This window comes from Triticum dicoccoides, chromosome 4B (genome assembly GCF_002162155.2).
Source record: "Triticum dicoccoides isolate Atlit2015 ecotype Zavitan chromosome 4B, WEW_v2.0, whole genome shotgun sequence".
Classification (NCBI taxonomy): domain Eukaryota; kingdom Viridiplantae; phylum Streptophyta; class Magnoliopsida; order Poales; family Poaceae; genus Triticum; species Triticum dicoccoides.
In genome coordinates this window covers 666,873,842-666,887,300 of record NC_041387.1, presented here as the reverse complement: position 1 = coordinate 666,887,300, position 13,459 = coordinate 666,873,842, and positions in this window count along the sequence as shown.

The following is a 13,459-nucleotide window of genomic DNA, read 5'->3' as shown; positions in this document are numbered from 1 at the left end:
GATAAACTGGCGAGAGGCGAACGAATAGGGAAAACACTTGATCCAAGGGAAAAGAATGTGATCAACCGCAAAAACATGGATTGAGTCCACCGGAGAAGAAAAAGAGAAGAAGAATGTCAAACAAAACGAGAATTCACCGGTTGAAACAATCGACGAAAGACTGAAGAGGCTCCACACGAATGAAATTGATGCTCGAAACAGACTCACGCTCCCGGAAGAAGAGGGTGGGAGGGCGGGAAAACAAAGGCAACTTGGAAGGGAGAACCGACGAATATCTTGAAGAGAAAACACCGGTTGAAAGAAAGCAAAGGCTTCACACGAGTAGGATGGATACTCGAATACGGACTCCGACTCCAAGAAGAAAAGGGGTGGGCGGGTGGGAAACAGAAAACAACTGAGGATTGAACTTGGCAACGATGAAGAGGCTTGAGTCAACTTGACGAGAAATGCACCGGATGAAAAGAACTGAGAACCAATGATCGGAAAACCAACTCCGTGATCCTAAAGAAATTTTGAAAGGGAAGAGGAGTAATTCAAAACACCTACATAAAGATTTCTCACCAAAGCGACGAAGGGGGCTGAGGAGTAAAAAGAATCCTACTCTCCGATATAACTAGACTCAGAAAACAGTTTTCTTCTAGACTCGACAACGGCCAAGCTACACGATCAAACAAGAGGGGCTCCTAAGGTCGGTCGAGGCTCTGATACCAACTTGTCACGCCCAATATGCGACCCTATCCTAAAGGAACTCGAAGGTCCCACCAAGGATAGAAGCGCATATTGGAGATGCTTTTGCAAGGTGGATATCATTACATCAACATTACATAATAGATGGGGATACATACAAGAGGCATAGAATGCCACACGATTAAAACATCACCACATACATAAGAACAACATCCGACTACGGATGAAACACAAACAGAAGCTCAAACGGTATCCACCCTACTAGCCCAGGCTGCCGACCTGGAACCTATCTCCTGATCGAAGAAGAAGTAGAAGAAGAACTCCAAAACAAGCAAACATCGCTCTCGCGTCATGATCATCGCATAACCTATACCTGCAACTATTGTTGTAGTAATCTGTGAGCCACGAGGACTCAGCAATCCCATTACCATGGGTATCAAGACTAGAAAAGCTGAATGGGTAAGGAAGGGGTAAAGTGGAGAGGTTGCAGCAGCGACTAAGCATGATATGGTGACTAACATACGCAAGTAAGAGCGAGAAGAGAAGCAACGGAACGGTCGTGAAGCTAGCAATGATCAATAGGTGATCCTGAACTCCTACTTACGTCAAACATAAGCCAAAACCGTGTTCACTTCCCGGACTCCGCCGAAAAGAGACCATAACGCCTACACACGCGGTTGATGAGTTTTAAATCGGATATGGTGTCAAGTTCTCTACAACCGGACATTAACAAATTCCCATTTGCCACATAACCGCGGGCACGGCTTTTGAAAGTTTAAACCCTGCAAGGGTGTCCCAACTTAGCCCATCACAAGCTCTCACGGTCAATGAAGGATATTCCTTCTCCCAGGAAGACCCGATTAGTCTCGGAATCCCGATTTACAAGACATTTCGACAATGGTAAAACAAGACCAGCAAAGCGGCCCGATGTGCCGACAAATCCCGATAGGAGTCGCACGTATCTCATTCTAAGGGCACACCGGATGAGCCAGACGTCGGGTTGGCATAGACCCTAGTTACCCAGGGGGCGCCGGACATCGCTCGGTTTGGACCAGCACTCGGAGGAGAACTGGCTCGGCGGGGTAAATAGAGATGACCCTCGAGCTCCGGAAACCCAAGGGAAAAAATGGGCTAGGTGAGGCAAATGGTAAAACCAAGGTTGGGCCTTGCTGGAGGAGTTTTATTCAAAGCGAACTATCAAGGGGGTCCCATAAATCACCCAACCGCGTAAGGCATGCAAAATGAAGGAACATAACACCGGTATGACGGAAACTAGGGAGGTAAGAGTGGAACAAAACACCAGGCATAATGCCGAGCCTTCCACCCTTTACCAAGTATATAGATGCATTAATTAATTAAGAGATATTGTGATATCCCAACATAATCCTGTCCATCATGGAGCAATCTTCAACTTCACCTACAACTAACAACGCTATAAGAGGGGCTGAGCAAAGCGGTAACATAGCCAAGCAATGGTTTGCTAGGAAGGGTGAAAAGGTTAGAGGCTGACATGGCAATTTGGGAGGCTTGAAGATCAAGTGATGGGTAGCGCGGCAATGCGATAGAGCGAAGAAACTAGCAAAGCAATGATAGTAATGATATCCAAGGTGACGGTCATCTTGCCTGAAATCCCGCAAGGAAGAAGAACGAGTCCATGAAGAAGATGAAGCTACGAAGACGAACCAAGCGCAGACGAACGAATCCTCACGATCGCAACGAAACATGAACTAACGAGAAGAAGTACAACCGGTAAGAAGCAAACAACAAGGTAAACACACAACACATAGACATGACATGATGCACAACCAAACATGATGCATGAAAAGGCTAGATGAGGCTACTCATGGCAAGAGATGATGCATATAAAAACAACATAGCCAAACAAGTTTAAATGAGGCCGGAAACAACATATAACAATTCCGGTAAGTCCTCATATGCAAATTTTGAAATTGGTACAGATCTGTATAAAACTTATGTTCAAGTTGCTAAACGACAAGTTAAAATGCACCAAGATGATCTACACAAAATTCTAGTCAAGTTACATATAAAGTTCATTTAGTTCAGAGCTACGGCCTAGAAGATATGAGCAGAACAAGTTAAACATGGCATTGATGCAAAATGCATCCAAACATCAAGCAAACTCTCTCAACATATGGATGCAACAAGGTAACATGAAACTATATGCAAAATTAAGCAAGTTTCATATAGAGAATGCTCAAAACGGAGCAACGGTGCAACACATACACTCCAAACAAGATATAGTAACAATCTGTCCAAAACAGCAACGAGGCATCTTGCAAGCATCAAAACTATATGCTACATCACCTCAACATGAAAACAAAAGGCATGGTCATGATTTACAGGTAAAGCATGACAAAACATGAACACTGAGCTAAGTCCAGAAATCAATATAACATGCTCAAAAGGTCATGGCAAGATTGCAAATTATAACAGTTTCAGACTTAGCAGTAATAACATCAGGTTGCAATGTTTAGAGCTATCAAACAACACGTTACAGGAACTTAACATGGCAACCAAAGTCATTGAATGCTAGTACTAAAGACAAAGAACAAAACTTCTTTACTGAAAAAATTCCAAAGATTAACAGAAAAGATGGTAGCACCCATGCAAACATGACAAATGATATGACAGATTCAGAAAAACAGAACATGGCAGGAACAACGATAAGTAGGCATGTTGGTGATCTCGTACAACTCACCACAGAGCAACACATGGCATAACAAGTAGATCAACAGTAAGATGACATATTTATGAAGCTACACATGGCAAGAGCAGGTTCATAGGATGCATGGATCACTAGCAAAACTCATGGAAAAATTGAACTTAATGTTAACAGGCTGACAGCAACATTATTTAGCAACTTTGGAGCATGATATGAATAATCTACAGCAAGCTATAAATGCAACCAGGGGCATGGATTAATAGATCATGACATGTATAACAAAACATACTTAGTTAACATCTCCGGATTATGCATAGAATGACTAGTAGCAGCAGGTTTACATAGCATCATAATATCACAGATTCAGCCCAGCAAAACAGCAACAGCATGTACCCTGCTTCACGAGCTCGATGCACTCACTACAAGACTCACAAAAATACATGGATTGCACCCCTGTAAAGATGGCATGATGTAGCTCAAAACTCATGTAGACATCAAGCTCAAAAATTCCATGCGCAAAATGCAATGAATATGACAAAACAGCAAGTTATAACAGTTTCAGCAGGTTAACATCATATAGCACTATTGCAACGATGATTAGGGCGTCAATATGGATCCAAACAAGCATGAAATAATGGAATGATATGAAGAGCATCTCACAATGAACATTTCTACATATCATGCACGCAAAAAGGAGCTGCACACACAACAATACAGCAAGACAAAGATGCCTATATGATGCTGAAAACCAGGGTCTTGCAGATTTTCGAAGTCAACCTCGGGTTGCATGAAAATCGATGCGGTGGCGGATCTCGCCGGATCTGAGGCGCGCGCGGACGGAGAAGTCGGGAAGAGGGCCGGGGAGGCCGGATCTGACGGCGGCGGGGTTCGGGGTACGGGGCCGCGGTGGCCGGCGGTGTAGACGACGGGCGGAGGGCGGCGAAGGCGTGCCGGCCGGCTGCGGGTCGCGGGGTCACCGGCATCAGGGGTCGAGGGAATATCCGGCGGCGGCACTCGAGCGAAGGCGGCGGGGCGGAGGATAGGGCGCTCGGGGCGAGGCGCCCGGGCGGCGGCGGGTGGCGCGCGGGCCTGGAGGGCCCGACCCGGGCCTCGGCGGGCCGCGGCGGGTGCAGGAGAGAGAGGAGGCGCTGTGGGCTGACTTGGCGTGCTCCGGTTGGCCGGGAGCGGCGGCGCGATGACGTGGCGGCGGCGGACGGACGTGTCCGGCGGCGCGAGGAGGGAGAAGGCTAGGGTTCATTCGCGAAAATTCGGGGGATGCACATATTTATAGGTAGAAGGAGCTAGGAGTGTCCAAATGGGGAGCGGTTTTCGCCCACACGATCACGATCGAACGACTGAGATCATGGAGGGGGTTTGGATGGGATCATGGGCTGTGGTGAAGAGGCGCTGGGCTGCAAAGAGATAGGGGTTTCGGGCTACGTGGTTAACCGTTGGGGCATCAAACGACCTCCAAATGGAACGATATTTGACGGGCGTTCTACTGGTGATATACCAAGGCCACTCGGCAAATGTCGGTCCATTCCGAGAACGTTTTTAACCCACTCACGAAACAAGGTCTGAGAGGGGCGACGGGCGCGTGCGTGTGTGGTTGGGCTCATAACGGACAATGGAGAGAACCGGCGGAACCCGAACGGATGCAAGTTTTGAAAAACATGCAGATGAAAAGTAGATGATGACATGGCAAAATGCAACACACAAGCAACTGACATGGCAACTACGACGAATAACTGGAGGACACTTGGCGCATCAAATCCGGGGCGTTACACAGTTTCAGGCTTTGGTCCAGCTTTGGGCTCCTTCACAGGAGTGACAACTTGATTGCCGTTCTGTTTGAAGCTCCCTTTGTTTCCGTCTGCCCTTTTCTTGAAACTAGTGGTCTTGTCAATCATCAACACTTGATGCTCTTTCTTGATTTCTACCTTCGTCGATTTCAGCATCACGAAGAGCTCGTGAATCGTTTTCATCATCCCTTGCATACTATAGTTCATCACGAAGTTCCAGTAACTTGGTGATGGTGACTAGAGAACTCTTTCAATCACTATCTTATCTGGAAGATTAACTCCCACTTGATTCAAGCGATTGTAGTACCCAGACAATCTGAGCACATGCTCACTGTTTGAGCTATTCTCCTCGATCTTTTAGCTATAGAACTTGTTCGAGACTTCACATCTCTCAACTCAGGTATTTGCTTGAAATATTAACTTCAACTCTTGGAGCATCTCATATGGTCCATGGTGTTCAAAACGTCTTTGAAGTCCTGATTATAAGCCGTAAATCATGGTGCACTAAACTATCAAGTAGTCATCATATTAAGCTAGCCAAACGTTCATAACGTCTGCATCTGCTCCTGCAATAGTTTTGTCACCTAGTGGTGCATCAAGGACATAATTCTTCTGTGCAACAATGAGGATAAACGTCAGATCACAGACTCAGTCCACATGATTGCTACTATCATCTTTCAACTTAGTTTTCTCTAGGAACAAATAAAAAACATAGGGAGGCTATAACGTGAGCTATTGATCTACAACATAATTTGCAAAATACTATCAGGACTAAGTTCATGATAAATTAAAGTTCAACATAATTACTTAAGAACTCCCACTTAGATAGACATCCCTCTAATTATCTAAGTGATCACGTGAGATGGAGTAGTTTTCAATGGTGAACATCACTATGTTGATCATATCTACTATATGATTCATGCTTGACCTTTCGGTCTTCAGTGTTCCGAGGCCATATCTGCATATGCTTGGCTCGTCAAGTTTAACCCGAGTATTTCTGCGTGTGCAAAACTGGCTTGCACCCGTTATAGGTGAACGTTGAGCTTATCACACCTGATGATCACGTGGTGTCTCGGCACGACGAACTTTGGCAACGGTGCATACTCAGAGAGAACACTTATAACTTCAAATTTAGTGAGATATCATCTTATAATGCTACCGTCAATCAATGCAAAATAAGATGCATAAAAGATAAACATCACATGCAATCAATATAAGTGATATGATATGGCCATCATCATCTTGTGCCTTTGATCTCCATCTCCAAAGCACCATCATGATCACCATCGTCACCAGCGCGACACCTTGATCTCCATCATAGCATCGTTGTTGTCTTGCCAACTATTGTTTCTAGAACTATTGCTACTGCTTAGTGATAAAGTAAAAAACAATTACAGTGATATTGCATTGCATACAATAAAGCGACAACCATATGGCTCCTGTCAGTTGCCGATAACTCTACTACAAAACATGGTCATCTCAGAAAATAAAATTTAGCATCATGTCTTGACCATATCAGATCACAACATGCCCTGTAAAAACAAGTTAGATGTCCTCTACTTTGTTGTTGCAAGTTTTACGTGGCTGCTACGGGCTGAGCAAGAACCGTTCTTACCTACGCATCAAAACCACAACAATATTTCTTCAATTTAGTGTTGTTTTAACCTTTAACAAGGACCGGGCGTAGCCACACTCGATTCAACTAAAGTTGGAGAAATGGACACCCACCAGCCACCTGTGTGCGAAGCATGTCGGTAGAACCAGTCTCGCGTAAGCGTACGCGTAATGTCGGTCCGGGCCGCTTCATCCAACAATACCGCTGAATCAAAGTATGACATGCTGGTAAGCAGTATGACTTGTATCGCCCACAACTCACTTGTGTTCTACTCGTGCATATAACATCTACGCATAAACCTAGCTCGGATGCCACTATTGGAGAACGCAGTAATTTCAAAAATTTCCTACGCACACGCAAGATCTATCATGGTGATGCATAGCAACGAGAGGGGAGAGTGTGTCTACGTACCCTCGTAGACCGAAAGAGGAAGCGTTTATCAACATGGTCGATGTAGTCGTACACCTTCCCAATCCATCCTGATCAAGTACCGAACGTACGGCACCTCCGTGTTCAGCACACGTTCAGCTCGATGACCTCCTCGCCTTCTTGATCCAGCGAGGCGGGCGAAGTAGTAGATGAGTTCCGGCAGCACAATGGCGTGGTGACGGTGTTGGTGAAGAACAATTTCCGCAGGGCTTTGCCAAGCACTACAGAAACTATGACGGAGGATAAACTAGAGGGGACAGGGTTGCCGGCACACGGCTTGGTGTTTCTTGATGTGTCTTTGGTGCTAGCCCCGCCCCTCTATTTCTATGTTGAGCCTTGGGGTCGTAACTTGGAGTAAAAGCCGCCACAAAGTCGGTTTCACCTGAAAGGCAAGAGTCCTTATCGGACTCCAGGGCCAGAAGGGTTCCCGACGTTTGGACCCAGACGCCAGGGACCATGGCGTTTTGCCCCTGGACTCCGCAAAACTTCCTTTTGCGCTTTCCAAAAACCTTGTGGGCTTTCCCCTTTGGCCCAAATAAAGTGTTCTCTTACCCAGACATTTCGGGAAACATCCAAAACACCTTCCGGAGACCAAACACTATTGTCCCATATATCAATCTTTATCTCCGGACCATTCCGGAGTTCCTAGTCATGTCCGTGATCATATCCGGGACTCCGAACAACATTCGGTCACCAACATACATAACTCATATAATACTATATCATCAAGGAACATTAAGCATGCAGACCCTACGGGTCCGAGAACTATGTAGACATGACCGAGACACATCTTTGGTCAATAACCAATAGCGGAACCTGGATGCCCATATAGGCTCCTACATATTCTACGAAGATCTTTATTGGTCGAACCGCATAACAACATAAGTTGTTCCCTTTGTCATTGATATGTTACTTGCCCCAGATTCAATCATCGGTATCTCAATACCTAGTTCACTCTCGTTACCGGCAAGTCTCTTTACTCGTTCCGTAATGCATCATCCGGCAACTAACTCATTAGTAACATTTCTTGCAAGGCTTATAGTGATGTGCATTACCGAGAGGTCCTAGAGATACCTCTCCGACAATCAGAGTGACAAATCCTAATCTCGATCTATGCCAACTCAACAAGTACCATCGGAGACACCAGTAGAGCACCTTTATAATCACCCAGTTACGTTGTGACGTTTGGTAGAACACAAAGTGTTCCTCCGGTATTAGGGAGTTGCATAATCTCATAGTCATAGGAACATGTATAAGTCATGAAGAAAGCAATAGCAGTATACTAAACGATCAAGTGCTAAGCTAACGGAATGGGCCAGGTCAATCACATCATTCTCCAATGATGTGACCCTGTTAATCAAATGACAACTCATGTCTATGGCTAGGAAACATAAACATATTTGATTCAACGAGCTAGTCAAGTAGAGGCATACTAGTGACACACCAGTTGTCTATGTATTCACACATGTACTAAGTTTCTAGTTAATACAATTCTAGCATGAATAATAAACATTTATCATGAATTAAGGAAAGAAATAATAACTTTATTATTGCTTCTAGGGCATATTTCCATCATTATGATGGAAGACAACAAAGAAGAAGAGGATGATGATGACAACTATCTGCCCCTGAATACGGTGATACTGCAACGGGGGAAGCTGAAGATCAAGAGGAAACAGACGATGTGCCCGATGATGATCTTTGCTGGGTCATTGTTGATGCAAAGAGACAATGCCAAAGTGAAATGGAGAAGTTGAAGTTCAATCGCATGTTAGAGGATCACTAAAAAGGGTTGTACCCAAATTGCAAAGATGACAACACAAAGCTTGGTACCATACTAGAATTGCTAGAATGGAAGGCAGACAAAGGTGTATCTGAGAACAGATTTTGGAAGGTACTGAAAATAATGAAGAAGAAGCTTCCAAAGGATAACGAATTGCCCGACAGTACGTACAAAGCAAAGAAGTTTCTATGTCCTCTAGGATTGGAGGTGCAGAAGATACATGCATGCCCTAATGACTGCATTCTCTACCACGGTGAGTACGAGGATTTGAACACATGCCCGGTATGCGGTGCATTGCAATATAATATCAGACGAGATGGCCCTGGTGATGTTGAGGGCGAGCGGCCCAGGAAGAGGGTTCCTGCCAAGGTGATGTGGTATGCTCCTATAATACCATGATTGAAACGTTCGTTTAAAAACAAAAAGCATGCCCAGTTGATGTGATGGCACATAGAGGACCGTAAGAAAGAAGGGAAGTTGAGAGCACCTGCTGACAGGTCGCAGTGGAGAAAAATTGAGAGAAGGTGGGGGGACCTTGCAGGTGATGCAAGGAATGTATGGTTTGGTTTAAGCGCAGATGGCATTAGTCATTTTGGGGAGCAGAGAAGCAATCATAGCACCTGGCCATGACTATATGTATCTATAACCTTCCTTCTTGGTTGTGCATGAAGCAGACGCTCATTATGATGCTAGTGCTCATCCAAGGCCCTAAGCAACCCGACAACGACATTGATGTGTACCTAAGACCATTAATTGAAGAACTATTACAACTATGGAATGGTAAAGGTGTATGTGTGTCGGCTGAGCACAACCAGGAGGAATTTGACCTACATGTGTTATTGTTTGTAACCACACATGCATGCATTGTTTAGATGACATCAAAAGTATATATTTGGACAAATGCAGGAAGAATGTGTACCTAGGACATTGTCGATTTATTCCGACCAACCATTAATGTTGAAAGAAAGGCAAGCATTTCAATGGTGAGGAAGATCACCGGAACAAGCCCGCCCTACATAGTGGTGATCATGTACTTGATATGGTTAATGATTGACAGGTTATCTTTGGAAATGGTCCTGGCAGACAATCTGTTCCGAATGACACTGAGGGACGCGCACCCATGTGGAAGAATAAATCTATATTTTTGGACCTACCATATTGGATACACCGAGAGGTCCGCTCTACAATCGACGTGATACACGTGACGAAGAATGTTTGCATGAACCTGCTAGGCTTCTTGGGTGTGTGTGGGAACACAAAAGATACACCGGAGGCACGAGAGGACCAGCAACGTTTGCATGAAAAAGATGGCATGCATGTAAACAAGTATAATGGTCGTGCCAGCTATGCTCTTACCAAAGAAGAGAAGGAAATCTTCTTTGAATGCCTGCTCAGTATGAAGGTCCCATCAAGCTTGTCGTCCAATATAAAGGGAATAATAAATATGGGAGAGAAAAGTTCTAGAACCTACAGTCTCATGTCTGGCACATGATTATGACGCAACTGCTTCTGGTTGCATTAAGGGAGCTTCTACTGAAAAACGTTCGATTAGCCATTGTGAAGCTATGTGCATTCCTCAATGCAATCTCTTAGAAGATAATCGATCCAGAAATCATACCAAGGTTAAAGAGTGATTTGGTGCAATGTCTTGTCAGTTTCGAGCTGGTTTTCCCACAATTCTTCTTCAATATCATGAAGCACGTCCAAGTTCATCTAGTCGACGACATTGGCATTCTGGGCCCTGTATTTCTACACAGTATGTTCCCCTTTGAGAGGTTCATGGGAGTCTTAAAGAAATATGTTCATAACCGTGCTAGGCTAGAAGGAAGCATCTCCACGGGCCATAAAACAGAGGAGGTCATTCGGCTTTGTGTTGACTTCATTCCTGACCTTAAGAAGATTGGTCTTCCTCAATCGCGGTATGAGGGGAGACAGACTGGAAAAGGCACGCTTGGAGCAGACTCAATAATATGTAGGGACGAGCATTCTTGGGATCAAGCACACTACACAGTTCTGCAGAATTCTACCTTGGTGACCCCATATGTCAATGAACACAAGAATATTCTGTGCTCCAAACACCAGGAGCAGTGTGATGACTGGATTACATGTGAACACATCAGGAATTTTGGCAGTTGGTTGCAAACACATCTCATGGGTGACAACACTGTTGCATATGAGCTATACTCGTTGGCCATGGGACCATCTTTGACTATATTGACTTACAAAGGGTACGACATAAATGGGAATACATTTTACACGATCACCCAAGATGAAAAGAGCACCAACCAAGACAGTGGTATCCGCTTTGATGCAGCAACCAAGAGGTGAAAGGACACATATTATGGTTACATAGTGGACATATGGGAACTTGACTATGGACATGATTTTAAGGTCCCTTTGTTTCGATGCAAATGGGTCAATCTGTCAGGAGACGGGGTACAGGTAGACCAATAGTACGGAATGACAACAGTGGATCTGAATAATCTTGGGTACATAGATGAACCATTTTTCCTAGCCAATGATGTGGCGTAGGTTTTCTATGTGAAGGACATGTCTACCAACCTGAGAAAAAGAAAAGATAAGGAAGCGAATACATCATACGATGAGCCAAAGCACCACATAGTTCTTTTAGGGAAAAGAGACATCGTGGGAGTGGAGGGAAAGACAAACATGTGTAAAGATTATGAAAAGTTTCATGAAACTCCTCCCTTCAAAGTGAAGGCTGACCCAAGCACCCTACTAAGCAATTAAGATTATCCATGGTTATGGCGCAATAAGCAAGGGACACATGTGAAGAAAAAGTGAAGACTTTCTATCCACAACTATTCTGATGAAGGCTCTAATGATGGATTTGATTACTCGAAGAAAGGAAATCCCTTTGTAGTAGATGCGTTATAGTCCGAAACACTGATACTTCGAAAGAGATTGTTCATTTTGTACATGAAGTATATCCAGTTTTTGCCGTAACCCTCTCAACTTTTTAGCACATGCTATGTTTGTGAAATGATGATACCATGCCAACTTTTAACCTTTTCAGAGTTCATTTGTAGTGCTTTTCAATTTTAGGGTCATTTAGCTAAAAAAAATCAGTAAATGCATGAAAAAATACCAAACAAAGTCAGAAAGGGTTGAAAATTGATGATGTGGCTTTTAATGGTGCATGTCGAATGCCCGAAAAATCTGGAGTTGAAATAAGCTCAAAAAATGAAATCCCTTTGTAACAGATGAGTTTTCGTCCGAAACTCTGATACTTCGAAAGAGATTGTCCATTTTGTACACGTAGTGCATCCAGATTTTTCCGTAACCCTCTCAACTTTTTTGTAGATGTTGTGTGGGTGAAATGATAATACCATGCAAACTTTCAACATTTTTAGAGTTCATTTGTAGTGTTTTTCAATTTCAGGGTCAATTAGCTCAAAGAATGAACTAATAGCAAAAAGAATCAACTAAAAAGATTTTATAAAATTCTAATATAGAAAAAGCAATGAACTACAAAGCTCTCATAAAACTCTAATAGAAAAAAGAATGAACTAAAAAGAGGCAATTAAAATATAATATTCTTCAATAGCAAAAAGAATCAACTAAAAATAATTAAGGTAACATTAACTAAAATTATCAAAGTACTTTTTTGTTCAAAAGTTTAATAGTAAAAAGAATTGTCATAAAGTATTTTTTGTTGCAAACTTTAATAGAAAACTAAAAAGCTTTTATAAAGCTCTAATAGCAAAAGGAATCAATTAAAAAGAATCAATAAAAAAAACTTATGCCACTAAAATTATATAAAATTTATGCAACTAAAATTATATAAATAAAAATAACATATGCAAAAATTAACATTAATTTTTTTAAAACATAACATATGCAAAAAATAAAAAATGCCCAACTACTTGCAACCACGGCGTGCATATGAATGGGCCAGGATGCAGGCCTGCAGTGCAAGCAGGCCCAACAGGGCATCATATAGGCATTTGCTACCTGTAGTAGAGAGGAGCTCGAGAGAGAAGCGGTAGCGGTGCTTATAAACAAATCTGAGCCCCTCTCAACTAGCGAGGTGGGACTAAAGTTTTGGATGCGGCAGCACAGGCCATTGGTCCCGGTTGGTGGCTGGAACTGGGACTAAAGGCCCCCCTTTCACTAGTGCAGAACCAGGCAATAGCACCGGTTCGTAAGGCCCTTTAGTGCCGGTTCCATAACCGGCACTAAAGTGTGGGCACTAAAGCCCCCCCCCCCTTTAGTACCGGTTCAGCACGAACCGGTGCTAAAGGGAAACCACGTGGCACGAGCCAGCTCCAGGGGCGTGGAGCCCTTTAGTACCGGTTGGTAAGACCAACCGGTACTATAAGGTTTGGTTTTTTTTTTGTTTTATGATTTCTTTTTCATTTAATTTTGTGTTTCCATTTTAATTCTTTTTCGTTTGCTGGTATTTTACGATACTACACATTGTACATGTTATGCATATA